General features: G+C 50.1%; 1 pseudogene across 1 annotated transcript; it reads right to left on the bottom strand.

Moving 5' to 3' along the window:
- Positions 1-6921: 6921 nt before the first annotated feature.
- Positions 6922-11006, bottom strand: LOC311350611 (annotated as a pseudogene). The gene is made up of 3 exons: positions 10042-11006; positions 7200-7244; positions 6922-6948 (listed from the first exon to the last, which is right to left on the bottom strand). The product of its transcript is annotated as an uncharacterized misc_RNA (transcript).
- Positions 11007-12962: the final 1956 nt, after the last annotated feature.

The following is a 12962-nucleotide window of genomic DNA, read 5'->3' as shown; positions in this document are numbered from 1 at the left end:
GTGTGTGTGTGTGTGTGTGTGTGTGTGTGTGTGTGTGTGTGTGTGTGTGTGTGTTGTGGCATCCCGCCACTTACACCTCGGCCCAGGCGGGTCCAAGGTGTTATTGGCCGGGGATAAAACGGGATGTAGAGCGTCACTGTCAGGGGTGTCCAGAGTGCCAAAGAGTAGCACCTAGGGCCACAGTCAGGAACCCTCTTATCCCGATGCCAATCATAGAAGTTCCCTTCGACCGACTAGCCATGGACATTGCGGGCCCCCTCCCCAAGACCAGCCGGGGACACCGATACATCCTGGTTCTGGTGGATTACGCCACCAGATATCCCGAGGCTCTACCCCTACGTGCAGCCACCGCAAAGGCGGTCGCCCGGGAACTGATGCTCCTCTTTAGCCGGGTTGGGATAGCAAAAGAGATATTGACAGATCAGGGATCCCTGACTTTACACTCCCGCTCATAGTGCACACGGACGCCTCGGAGGTGGGGCTGGGGGGAGTCCTGTCCCAGGTCCGGGCCGGAGAGGAACACCCCATCATGTACATCAGCAGAAAGCTGCTACCGAACGAGTGAAACTACTCAACGGTAGAGAAGGAGGCCTTGGCCATCAAGTGGAGTATCGACAAGCTAAGGTACTATCTCCTAGGGAGGGAGTTTACCCTCGTCACCGACCACGCCCCCCTAAAATGGATGGCCGGCGCCAAGGACACCAACGCCCGGGTGACTCGCTGGTTCCTGGCCCTCCAGGACTACCGTTTTAAGGTGGACCACCGACCGGGGAGGGAACACGCCAACGCCGACGCCCTGTCTCGCCGGGAGGCCTGCCTGGGGGGATTCCAGATCGACCAGAGGCTTGAACAAGCGGGGGAGGAGTGTGGCATCCCGCCACTTACACCTCGGCCCAGGCGGGTCCAAGGTGTAGTGGTGGACGGCGTATACCGCCGCCACCCACTGGTCGGCAGCAGAGAGCAGAGCGTCTCTCGCTCCAATCAGCGCGATTGGAGACACCTGGTGAGGGAGAGACAAGTACCTGGGGCCCATCTTAAAAGGGGGCCCAGGAACAGACATCAGGAGGCCAGAGGGACTAGAGGCTCACGGAGACCCTAGAAGTGCTGCATTGTGTTGTACTTGCGATTCATTGCAATAAATGCCGTGTACGGCCTAAACCCTGCCCAGTTGTGCATTGCTTGAAACCTGAACCACGTTCCAGCGATAGCGAGTCACCACAGTGTGTGTGTGTGTGTTTTGCTTCCTAGATCAACACTTGCCCAATGCATACATGTTGCTGAATAAGTTATTTGTTATATTGCAAAACCGTATTCGTTCTAAATCACTTATTTTCCTTATTAGGTTGTAAGCAAAATAGCCAGGTTCCAGTCTCCCCGACATGCATGGAGGAACACCATCCAGACCTAGAGCCGAACTGTGGGAATCGCTACACCCTGCAGCATGTACATCAACAACATGTAAAGAGCTGACCATGGACCTTTGACGCGTAGTACAGAAGAAGAGTCATTTTGTCTACATTCAAATCAGAACAGTGAGGTTTTGTTATGTCACAGGACCCAAATAATTAAGAAATGAAAAAGATACGTTTTCTAATCTTGCGGTACGCAAGAATCTTGCAAGGAATTTCCTGTTCCGACAGTGTGTTGGCATTAGACCGCCACCTTGCCTGAAGCAGAAGACATGGAGGGAGCAACCACAACCTTCATTGAGGGTCCCTCATACTGGGATAAAAGCATCATCTTTAAACTCCTCAACAAACGTCGCTGGGTCCTCAAAGACAAACCCTATCCTCATCATCTGTAAAACACTGAATTCAAATGGACACTTTAAAGAAATAACTTCTGTGTAACCGTCCTTGTACATATGTCAAGTATGTTAATAATCATTTCAAATATTGACATTTTATGATGTTTAATGCAAATGTTTTACAAAGTAAAATAAGGGGCCTGTGTTCATTGGCTGTGCATTACATTCACTCTTTTTGGATTTGGGGAAAACAGCTTGACCACACCTGCATGTAAACACAATATCTGAGTTGACTAACCAAAACAGTTGAACACAATAACTTGAGCTAGTACGTCTTCCTTTGGAAGTTGATACAAAGGGGAAGTTCCACTTTTCCTGGAGGCCATATGGTCACTTCTCAACTATGGGATGGATGATATGAGAAATATGAGTGCTTGGGCCGGTAGCCTTCAGTTTTTGCACACAAACTCCCTCAGCTGTTCCTATAGCTTTTGTGGATCCTTCTGATTGATCTCAGGAAAGTTCTCTCAGCTGAGGCAATCCATAACACTCCTCCCCAGTAAGTATTGTTAGGCCTGCAGCAGGGTTGCCTACATGCACACAACATATTCTCATTACATGTTCTGAAGGCTGCCTTTGGTAAGAGATCAAACTCATCACTTGCTCTTTATTTTACAAACTTTTGGACACATGAAAAATAACTTGACGGAAGGACTTACTGGCTCAGAGGAATCTGAGCCACATCATTCTTGCATGTCCTTCCTGTGCTGCAGCCAGCTGGCCTGTGCTATCCGGACAGGGGGGCTTATCCCAATGGTTACGACCCATGCCAACTTTGTGTTACCTTTTTTTAATACTGTCTTTGTGTATAGGTGTTTTCGATACTGCTCTGGCTTAAGGTCTCTCTGTTTTTCAAGAAAATATGAATGGCTGTAAGAGCTTGGGCTTCTGAATCCAGACTTCCTTCACTGGACACTCTAGAAACATGCCGACTGGGTCCCAGTGTCTCTCTGTGGTTTATGTTGTTCCTTGATATGAGGGTAAGTGACTTGGCCGTCCTTAAGCACTATGGTTCCTTTCAGCAGCTCCAAACGTGCTTGCCCTTTTCTAAGGAAGTCTCTGCCCAGTAGACAGGGTTCTCGTACTACAATAATCGACGAGATCGCGAGCTCTGGCCGTGGCATTACATCAATATACCTTCTTTAATATGTATTTAAGCAAGTCGGCCACACAAACTCTTTAATAAAGTGACAATAAACCTCAATGATCCAATTTCTTATGACACCATTGTCATTCTGTAATTTAACAAACATATATAATGAAGTACAAAACTATGGGGTCAGAACAGTCTCATTAATAATGAATGCACAGAGAAGGATTCACAAATGTATTTTGTGATTTATACATAAATTACTCTCTTCTCACAAATATATTTCAATGCACACACAAATGGATATCGGCATGTATAAATGTAAAATAAATCCATAAACAAAAATAAGTTTCACAAACACATTTCTGATCCACACACAAATGTGTCTTGTTTTAAACAAATGTAATATAAATCCATAAATATATGAATTAAAAAAATATTTGCAATTTTCATCAAAAATGTATTTGAATGTTGTTACATTTATATACAAACTGTTAAACTTGAATTTACAAGACGCTTTTCATTTGTGAACTTGTTTGCATTTGTGTGTGAACTGGTCTGTATTTATATGTGGATTTTTGAGACTCCCCTGACGTGGCTGGATTCACAAGCCAATCAGATGCCTCGTTTTCAGCCAATCGCATGACTGCAGTCCAACGAGGGGTACCTCACCATGGCCAGAGCACAGCATTTTCTCTGCGCATTTTGCGTTGCTTTTCGGTAAAATAAAAAAAAGTTATCGGACTTCACTGGTAAGAGTTCAGCCTCAACATGGCGTCTGGTAATGGCAATCCCGATTCAAGTGTAAGTGAAAAATGTCTAGGCGTGCTGCGTGCATGAATAACGCATCATGAATGTACGCGTACGAATCTACGCGTAACCGAGGTACGCGTTACGAGGTACCCCTCGTGGGATTGCAGTCATGTGATTGGCAGGCAAGGAGGCATCTGATTGGCTACAGAGAGTTCCTTGGTGAAAAAAATGCAGTTCACACACAAATGCAAACAAGTTCACAAATGAAAAGCGTCTTGTAAATTCAAGTTTAACAGTTTGTATGTATTTATATTTATATTTGCATATAATTTATATTTGCATATAAATGTAACAACATTTCAAATACATTTTTGATGAAAATTGCAAAAAAAAAAATAATTCATATATTTATAGATTTATATTACATTTATTTAAAACAAGACACATTTGTGTGTGGATCAGAAATGTGTTTGGGAAACTTATTTTTGTTTATGGATTTATTTTACATTTATACATGCCGATATCCATTTGTGTGTGAATTGAAATGTATTTGTGAGAAGAGAGTAATTTATATATAAATCACAAAATACATTTGTGAATCCTTCTCTGTGCATTCATTATTAATGAGACTGTTCTGACCCCATATAGTTGCACTTGCTAAGGATGAAGCATAACTATAGATTAAATAAAGTACAAAAATAAAGTTTTATTATAAACACTACCTCAAAATCTGAAATACGGCAATCATTTTTCAAAAATTGTAAACAGATCTGCTTGGTTTTCCACTTAAGTCTTCACTTAAAGGATATTTATTTGTTAAAATAAGTGTATATTTTCCAACATCCATCCCTGATATATGAGTTTGAGCAGTAAGATAGGTCTCCCTGTCACTCACTCGCTCTGCGGTTAACTGAAAACAGAGTTTCTGGTATCCCGTTCCTTCTGTATACAATCAGGAGAGAATACTCCTCAAGGAGGCAGGCCTCTCTGCAGTGCAAATATCGACAGCAGCTGTCCGGGACCCAGACGCCGTTAGGGGCCCATGGAGGAAGCCTTTTGGGGCCCCCAAAATGCCGTCCTTATATTTCTTCCACATATCAATATTGTCTTTATAAAAATCTGATCGCCCCCCCCCCCCCCCCCGTCAACAATCCCATCCGATCGCAACTCCACCACGGCATCACCCCCCATCAACGGTGCAAAAATATTTGCACCGGGGCCGTCAACCATGATGTTACGCCACTGCCTCTCTGCACATTCAGAGGCATTGCAGCAGGATTTCAGGGTTGACTGAAATTGGTGGAACCGGCGAGGCTACTGATCCCTGTGCTCCCAGGAACCGCTTTCACAACCAAACACTGCAATCAAAAAAAAAAAAAAGACTTAAGGAAGAAAACAAAGCTGCCAGGAAAGAGACAGGAGATGAGTCATGTCTCCTATCATGCAGGACATGACAGAGGGAGGGGAGTGATCCAAAATGGGCAGGAAGGTAGCCAGAATGACGACTTCACTTACAGTGCCTTTACATTAAGCATATATACCTGTGATCAGTCAGTTATGCAATTTGTATTGTAATGACTAGAAGAAGCATGCATATGAAGCTGATCTATAACAATTATATATAATATATAATGTTGTATATATGGTACATGTTATAGATATATACACGTTAATACAAATGGTCCACATGCCAAAGTTGATAAATAAGTAAATATTACTATTTTCAAAAGAGCTGCCAATGTTAGGATGCTCAATGTGCATCTAAGTAGGCTTGTCTTTGTGGGCACTTAGTGAACGTAAAGCTTTCAGGCGACCATTAGTAGCTGCCTTTTAGTGTGTAAAAGGCAGCTAAAAGCATTGGCCCATTTATAGCCTGATACAAATACAGCTATTCAAATGTGAATCTGGCAGCATATTCTTCCAGTCAAGCTGACAAATAAGTATGCTAAATGTATTATAATCATGACTATAAAAGAATCCTACATACAATGCAAAAATAGTGGTTCATGAGAAGTGTACCCTTTGTGGTTTGGCCTACAGGAACAGCACATTGCTGTGTTCTGCATTTTATTGAATGTTACTCTCTGGCTATAGGCTGGAAAGCTTTGTTATGTCTGCACAAACACATTAAAAATGTATTATTTTTAAAGGAGCATTTCAACTCAGTTTTGTAGTGCCTTTGGTAATGCAAAAAGAAATAGATTAAATAGGGTCTGGCTTCATATTTGCACTGGTTTATTTTCCCACGATTCTACAGGTATGCTGACTGAATCGATTTATCTGAGTCCTGGCAGCTAGCAGTCAACATCAATAAACCATCACATAGAACCGCAACAACAAACCCTTTCTTTTGTGTAGCCAAATTATTTTGCATCACCCTCTTCCAGATACAATCTAGTGTGGCAAAGAGCTGTGCGTGTTTAGGCCTGAGTTGGAAAGGGGACAGGCCCTTCCAGTGAACACTCAAGTGTTTAACCACCAGAGCTTGTAGTGTCATATCGTTACATCCAGCTTTGAAATGGGACTGTATCGGCATAGATCTAATTAGACTCCGGACACATTTTGGTGTCCTTGGCCGGATACAGACATGATATTCTCATAATCGACCTGAATATTGCTCATATCAACATAACATCAGAATGTCTTATTGGATAAAGCAGACTTTGATCTGAGGGTTGGGCCTAGAAAAGATTAGCCTGGAAATCCAGACCCACATCTAGAAAGCTGTAGGGTCTGGCAACGAGTCATGAAAATGGCCCAACTCGAGGGGCGGCCCCAAGCATGCATTTGAAAATATCACTGCACGCAATTGGATAACACTACGACCAATCAGAAGAATACAAGGGGTGACTGTAGCAAGGTTCAAGGAGTGGGCGGAGACAGGTTTGGCGTTCTCTCAGCCGGTTCGCTTTATTTCGCACCAAGCGAACAACAAATGAAACATAAGACAAAATGAAATGAACAATCCGGTCCGCAACTACGGTGGCCAGGCTCTCTGCCGTTCGGCCCGTCGATCTGTCCAGTCTGAGTGTCTGTCGCTCTCGGCTCTCCCTACTGAAAGGCAGAGCAGACACATAAATACACACTTCCTGATTGGGTCTGATTGCGGACACCTGTCGGCAATCAGACCCAATCGCCCCAGCAGACCTGGTGCTCCATACTCCCCCTACAGGCCAGACGCCGCCCCCCTCCACATACCCCCACCGCCCGACACAGGCCGGGGACCCATCCGGCCGTAGCCTACTCCCCCCCCCCGGAACGGGAGAGGAAATCAGCCACGACCATCTGCGCCCCCGGCCTGTGGGCCACCCGGAAATGAAAGGGCTGCAACGCGAGGTGATCCTCGCGTTGGCATCCTTCATCCGGTGGAGCCACTGGAGGGGGGCGTGGTCAGAGTAGAGGGTAAACTGGCGACCCAGCAGGTAGTAGCGGAGGGCGCCGACCGCCCATCGGATGGCGAGACACTCCTTCTCGACGGTGCTGTACCGACCCTCCCGGTCCGATAGTTTGCGGCTCAGGTACAGCACCGGTCGGTCGCCCCCCCCCCACCTGCTGGGTCAGGACCGCGCCCAACCCCCTATCCGACGCGTCTGCCTGCACGGAGAAAGGGAGAGCAAAATTAGGAGCACACAGGACAGCTTCCCCGCAGAGGGCTGTTTTAATAGCCTCAAACGACACCTGACATGGCTCCGACCACTGGACCGTATCTGGGGCCATCTTCCGGGTGAGGTCGGTCAAGGGGCTGGCCAGGTCGGAGAAGTTTGGGACAAACTGCCGATAATACCCCGCCAGCCCCAGGAACCGCCTCACCTCCTTCTTGGTCCTGGGGCGGGGGGCGGCAGCGACCGCCGCGGTCTTACCGACCTGCGGCCAGACCTTCCCCCGCCCCAGGTGGAACCCCAGATACTGGATCTCCCTCCGCCCGATCACGCACTTCTTCGGGTTGGCCGTGAGCCCCGCCCGTCTCAGCAACTGAAGGACGGCCGCCACCCGCTGCATATGCTGCCCCCAGTCGTCTCCATAGATGACTATGTCGTCGAGGTAGGCAGCAGCATATGCAGCATGAGGTCGCAACACCCGGTCCATCAGCCGCTGGAACGTGGCTGGGGCCCCGAACAACCCGAACGGAAGTACCTTGAATTGGTACAGACCGAGCGGAGTGGAGAACGCCGTTTTCTCTCGGGCTGCTGGAGACAACGGAATTTGCCAGTAGCCCTTCGTGCAGTCCAGAGTGTAGTAGGTGGCCATGCCAAGCCGGTCCACAAGCTCGTCGATCCGAGGCATCGGGTAGGCATCGAACTTAGACACCGCGTTCACCCTACGGTAATCCACACAGAACCGGACAGACCCGTCCGGCTTCCCCACAAGCACGACGGGGCTGCACCAGTCGCTGTGGGACTCCTCGACGACGCCCAACTCTAGCATTGCTGCCAATTCACGCCGTATCACGTCTTGCTTGTGTACGGGCAGCCTGTAGGGGTGTGTGCACCGTTAACCCCGGTTGCGTCTCGATGTCGTGAGTTATTAACGGGGTGCGACCGGGCAGGGGCGAAAAGACGTCGGCGAACTGGAGCTGTAGAGAGACCACGTCCGCCGCCTGACTCTCCGACAGATCCTCTCCTCGACCGACCGGAGGGATGGGCCCCGGGGCAGGGACTTCCGGTCCAAGCTCCTCTCCCTCCGGTAGCGTCGTGGCGAACGCGACCGGGACCACATCATTCCACCTTTTCAGGAGGTTGATGTGGTAGATCTGTCGGGCGTCGCCCCTGTCCGACCGCACTACCTCGTAATCCACGTCCCCGACTCGCCGTGTGACCACAAAGGGACCTTGCCACTTCGCGAGTAATTTGGTGCTAGAGGTGGGCAACAGAACAAGGACCTTGTCCCCCGGTGTGAGATCGCGTAATCTAGTCCCTCTGTCGTACAGGCGTTTCTGATTCTCCTGGGCTTGGCGCAAATGCTCACGTGACATTACCCCGAGTGAGTGGAGCTTTGCACGCAAGTCCATGACGTACTGAATTTCGTTTTTGCTGTCGCTGGACCCCTCCTCCCAGTTTTCTTTAATGAGGTCCAGGACGCCCCTGGGCCTGCGCCCATAGAGCAACTCAAACGGGGAAAACCCTGTGGAAGCCTGAGGCACTTCCCGCACCGCAAACAACAGAGGGTCTAGCCATTGATGCCAATTTCGAGCATCCTCCTGTACAAACTTCCGGATCATGGACTTTAACGTCCGGTTAAACCTCTCACACAAGCCGTCTGTGGCTGGGTGATAGACGCTCGTGCGGATGGCCTTGACCTTCAACAACCCGTAAAGTTCCTTGATCGTGCGTGACATGAAATTGGTGCCCTGGTCAGTGAGAATCTCCTTTGGGATTCCCACCCGCGATATGACGTGAAACAACGCCTGCGCAACACTCCTCACGGAGATATTGCGCAACGGAATTGCTTCCGGGTATCGGGTTGCGTAGTCGATCAGGACTAACACAAATCGATACCCTTGTGCGGAACGTTCTAATGGCCCGATAATGTCCATGCCCACGCGATCGAATGGGACCTCCACCAGGGGAAGGGGCCGCAAGGGAGCCCTGGGGATGGCCGGGGGATTCACCAACTGGCACTCGGGGCAGGAGGCGCACCAGCGGCGCACTTCCGCCCGAATTCCCGGCCAATAGAACCGAGCCATTATCCGGTTTAGTGTTTTGTCGTACCCCAAATGGCCCGCCATTGGGTTGTAATGCGCCGCCTGGAAAATCATTTCCCGGCGGCTCCTGGGTACCAGCAATTGGGTAACAACCTCCTCACTCTGGGTGTCACGACTCACCCGATAAAGCCTGTCCCTAATCACCACAAAGTGTGGGTAAGTCAGCACTGCGTCTGGCTGTACCCGAAGACCATCAATGGAAATCACTTGGTCGAAGGCGGAGCGTAGAGTAGCGTCACGAGACTGCTCAAGGGGGAAATCGTCCACCGGTGGGAATGTCGACGCTCGGCCCTCGGGCTGAGAACCTCCCGCCTCCTCCCCCGATCCCTGAGCAGCGTCGGACACCCTCGCATCGGCGCAGAACACAGCACATGACTTACATGTCCCTATCTGTCGTGTCCGTACCCCCGCACTCTCGCTAACTGCCCCTGGAAACCCAGCCCAATCTATCCCTAGAATCAGGGGGTACGTGAGGCTCGGACTAACCGCCGCCTTGACCCTATGCGTTTTCCCCCCATAACGAATTTCGATAGGGACCAAGGGATACGTGTGAACATCCCCGTGTATGCACCTCACCGAAACGCTCGACGCCTCGACCAATGCCTCGGACCGCACCAGGCGCTGATGGATCATGGTCTGCATACAACCGGAATCCAACAGCGCCTGGTACGTACCCCGTTGTATCCTCACCGGGATACGGTACGCCTCGCCGGGACCGTAGGGAGGGATCGGGGCACCGGTGACGCGGACAACCTGGCCCACCTCCTGTCCCGGCTGTCCGCACCGCCAACACCCCTCCCTTGCCGTCTGAGGGCCCGCCTGCGGGATGGGGGGGGAAGGTGATTCATGTGCCTGCTCTGGAGTGGGCCCCCCCCCCACCTCGCTCTTGGTAGCGGGGTGGGTTTGTACCCCCGCAGGGCCGCCGCACCGGTCCGCGGGCTCGGGGTTGGTGCTGGTGGTCGTCTGTCCATCGAGGGGGGAATCAGGTGGCCCTCCGCGATCTTGACGGCCGCCGAGAGGCTCTCGGGCCGGTGGTACCGGACCCAGGTGGATGTTCTGGCTGGGAGCCCCTCGACGAACCTCTCGAGGGCCACCTGCTCCACGATTTCCTCGGGGCTGTTCCTCTCCGGGGCCAGCCACCTCCTCGCCTGGTCCCGCAGCTGCTGGGCGTAGGTGAAGGGACGATCGCCTTCCGAAAAGGTGAGGGCCCGGAACCGGCGGCGATGTTCCTCCGGGTTCAGGCCTAGCCGGTCCCGGATGGCCTTGGCGACCGCCTCGTAGTCCCGCTGGGCCCCTGCCGGCAGACTGTGGGCCGCGAGCTGGGCCTCGCCCGTCAGGAGCGGCAGGAGGCGGTGAGCCCACTCCTGGCGTGGCCACCCGGAGACCTCGGCCACCCCCCGGAACGTCTCCAGGAAGGCCTCCGCGTCGTCCGTCTCCCCCATCTTGGGAACGTGTATGTGGCCCACCGCCCCCGCCGCTCTGGGTTCCCGACCGCGGTCGCCGGAGGCGAGGAGCTCCTGGAGGACCGCCCGATCGGCGGTCAACGAGTGGCCCAGCTCCAGGAGCACGTCGTTCTGTGCCTGTTGCGCCTGCGCCTGCCGTTCGGACATCTGCGCGAGATGCCCGAGTAGCGCTGCCAATGGTGACTGTTCCATCGTCGCACTCCGCCCCACATTGGGCTCCACTGTAGCAAGGTTCAAGGAGTGGGCGGAGACAGGTTTGGCGTTCTCTCAGCCGGTTCGCTTTATTTCGCACCAAGCGAACAACAAATGAAACATAAGACAAAATGAAATGAACAATCCGGTCCGCAACTACGGTGGCCAGGCTCTCTGCCGTTCGGCCCGTCGATCTGTCCAGTCTGAGCGTCTGTCGCTCTCGGCTCTCCCTACTGAAAGGCAGAGCAGACACATAAATACACACTTCCTGATTGGGTCTGATTGCGGACACCTGTCGGCAATCAGACCCAATCGCCCCAGCAGACCTGGTGCTCCATACTCCCCCTACAGGCCAGACGCCGCCCCCCTCCACAGTGACGTATCCAGACCAGCGGAGCTAACCAATAGATAAGACTTGCTGTATCCGATCGGTAAAACAGCAACACTTTTAGCCCGCCTATATCAGATACACCGATGTGATTGGTTAATGTGCTGGGAGAGGAGCATCGGGGAGGGATTATATTGCTTGTTCCCAGAGTGACTTGCTGAGCAAATTCAAATTGTGCTCTAGCGAGAACTCTGGATTTCCAGGGTAAGAAAAGATGGCAGCTGGACTGGAAAGGACAAGGAATGAGTATGACCACAGTAACAGCGGTATGGTATCCTGATGCCCCATCCACATGGAGCCGATCTTTTGAAAACGCATAAGTCTTGTGCGTTTGGGCCGACCGTCCAGACGGATCCGGTGTTTTCTGTGCCCGAAAACACACTTTTCTGAAACCAGGTCCCAGGGTGGATAAGATAAAAACGGACCTATGCATTTTCCTGTTAGTTTCGTATTCGTGTGAATGCCTGAAACACAAACAATGAAGTCATCGCCCCCCGCCACCAGCTGGGCGATGTTAGAGTTGCGTTGAATTTATTTTTATTTGATTTGTATTCTTTTTGTAACTTTAAATACAGCCCCTTGGTAAATTGAATTACTAACTGTCCATTAAAAAGTATTTCTGGTCAATCTAAAAGGTTTAACAACTGCTTTCTCCTCCTCGACTGTATGTTTATACACAGCGCGCATGGGCTTGATGTGCGCAGGCTTGACGCGCTCCACTCTTTTTTGTGGAGAACCAGTGCCACACAGTGGCCTTGAATATGTACTACAGCGTTTCTACAGCTTGCTGCGTTTTGAAACTCACGTTTTGAAATGCATCAAAGGAAAACTGATCGTTTTCGCCCGTGTGGACGGGGCCCAAGTGTTTACACCAAAGAGCAAGTGAGTCCATGAAGTCGGTACTAGTTGTGGGGCTTCAGCTTGGCTTCTCAACCCCCTTCCATTCATTGTTATTGTTGTAGTACGTGTGTACGTGTGTGTGTGTGTGTGTGTGTGTGTGTGTGTCTCACCCTCAGGCACAGTCACTGAAGGCCTCAGGTTGACTTCCAGTTTATCGACCCACCAAATGAACTAATGACTTTTTATGAACCCATGAACTCAACCCACTATTTCAAATTTACAGTAAATGCAGCATTTAATACCAATACATTTGATTTTGAACCGTGTGACCATGTCTCCATTCCTCTTTGCAAGCTCACCTGGCAGAGTTCCCCTCTGGTCCTTATTTGTTAGATATATTACATACTTCATTACGTGTGTCATTTTCAAGGTGGCGATGTCATGCACCTGACTTATAGTCAGTCCCTAGCCAGCCTGTTCACAATAGCATAATGAGAGGATAGGAAATGCTTATATTTGAAAAATACTAATAATTTTATTAAATCATAAATGTAAAGAGGAACTGTAATAACTACAAGAGGTTGGGAGCCTATGGGGTGTGTCTTATAGTCAAAAAAGCAGAGGTCCTTTCCTTGGTGAAGAACTGGTGACTTCTGCTTCTGACTCATCAACTTCTGCTTTCTCTGGAAAGTACCAGAGAAAAGAATATCCAGCATTGAGACACATGT

This window comes from Micromesistius poutassou, assembly GCF_964030765.1.
Source record: "Micromesistius poutassou genome assembly, chromosome: 7".
Lineage (NCBI taxonomy): Eukaryota > Metazoa > Chordata > Actinopteri > Gadiformes > Gadidae > Micromesistius > Micromesistius poutassou.
The sequence above is the reverse complement of the archived record's forward strand: the minus strand, read 5'-3'. Positions and strand labels throughout refer to the sequence as shown.